Raw genomic sequence first — 2,033 nt, forward strand, 5'->3', positions numbered from 1 at the left:
TGTTGTATTTTCATTTTCATTTGTTTCCATATATTTTTTAATTTCTTCTCTAATTGCCTGGTTGACCCACTCATTCGTTAGTAGGGTGTTCTTTAACCTCCATGCTTTTGGAGGTTTTCCAGACTTTTTTCTGTGGTTGATTTCAAGCTTCATAGCATTGTGGTCTGAAAGTAAGCATGGTATAATTTCAATTCTTGTAAACTTATGAAGGGCTGTTTTGTGACCCAGTATATGATCTATCTTGGAGAATGTTCCATGTGCACTCGAGAAGAAAGTATATTCTGTTGCTTTGGGATGCAGAGTTCTAAATATATCTGTCAAGTCCATCTGATCCAATGTCTCATTCAGGGCCCTTGTTTCTTTATTGACCGTGTGTCTAGAGGATCTATCCATTTCTGTAAGTGGTGTATTAAAGTCCCCTGCAATTACCACATTCTTATCAATAAGGTTGCTTATGTTTATGAGTAATTGTTTTATATATTTGGGGGCTCCGGTATTCGGTGCATAGACATTTATAATTGTTAGCTCTTCCTGATGGATAGACCCTGTAACTATTATATAATGTCCTTCTTCATCTCTTGTTACAGCCTTTAATTTAAAGTCTAGTTTGTCTGATATAAGTATGGCTACTCCAGCTTTCTTTTGGTTTCCAGTCGCATGATAAATAGTTCTCCATCCCCTCACTCTCAATCTAAAGGTGTCCTCAGGTCTAAAATGAGTCTCTTGTAGACAGCAAATAGATGGGTCTTGTTTTTTTATCCATTCTGATACCCTATGTCTTTTGGTTGGCGCATTTAATCCATTTACATTCAGTGTTATTATAGAAAGATACGGGTTTAGAGTCATTGTGATGTCTGTATGTTTTATGCTTGTAGTGATGTCTCTGGGACTTTGTCTCACAGGGTCCCCCTTAGGATCTCTTGTAGGGCTGGTTTAGTGGTGACAAATTCCTTCAGTTTTTGTTTGTTTGGGAAGACCTTTATCTCTCCTTCTATTCTAAATGACAGACTTGCTGGATAAAGGATTCTCGGCTGCATATTTTTTCTGTCTAGCACCCTGAAAATCTCGTGCCAATTCTTTCTGGCCTGCCAAGTTTCAAAAGAGAGATCAGTCACGAGTCTTATAGGTCTCCCTTTATATGTGAGGGCACGTTTACCCCTTGCTGCTTTCAGAATTTTCTCTTTATCCTTGTATTTTGCCAGTTTCACTATGATATGTCGTGCAGAAGATCGATTCAAGTTACGTCTGAAGGGAGTTCTCTGTGCCTCTTGGATTTCAATGCCTTTTTCCTTCCCCAGTTCAGGGAAGTTCTCAGCTATTATTTCTTCAAGTACCCCTTCAGCACCTTTCCCTCTCTCTTCCTCCTCTGGGATACCAATTATGCGTATATTATTTCTTTTTAGTGTATCACTTAATTCTCTAATTTTCCCCTCATACTCCTGGATTTTTTTATCTCTCTTTTTCTCAGCTTCCTCTTTTTCCATAACTTTATCTTCTAGTTCACCTATTCTCTCCTCTGCCTCTTGAAGCCGAGCTGTGGTGGTTTCCATTTTGTTATGCATTTCGTTTAAAGCGTTTTTCAGCTCCTCGTGACTGTTCCTTAGTCCCTTGATCTCTGTAGCAAGAGATTCTCTGCTGTCCTGTATACTGTTTTCAAGCCCAGCGATTAATTTTATGACTATTATTCTAAATTCACTTTCTGTTATATTATTTAAATCCTTTTTGATCAGCTCATTAGCTGTTGTTATTTCCTGGAGATTCTTCTGAGGGGAGTTCTTCCGCTTGGTCATTTTGGATAGTCCCTGGAGTGGTGTGGACCTGCAGGGCACTTCCCCTGTGCTGTAGTGTATAACTGGAGTTGGTGGGCGGGGCCGCAGTCAGACCTGATGTCTGTCCCCAGCCCACCGCTGGGGCCACGGTCAGACTGGTGTGTGCCTTCTCTTCCCCTCTCCTAGGGGCGGGATTCACTGTGGGGTGGTGTGGCTCGTCTGGGCTACTTGCACCGTGCCAGGCTTGTGATGCTGGGGATCTGG

Source organism: Prionailurus viverrinus, chromosome D2 (genome assembly GCF_022837055.1).
Source record: "Prionailurus viverrinus isolate Anna chromosome D2, UM_Priviv_1.0, whole genome shotgun sequence".
Classification (NCBI taxonomy): domain Eukaryota; kingdom Metazoa; phylum Chordata; class Mammalia; order Carnivora; family Felidae; genus Prionailurus; species Prionailurus viverrinus.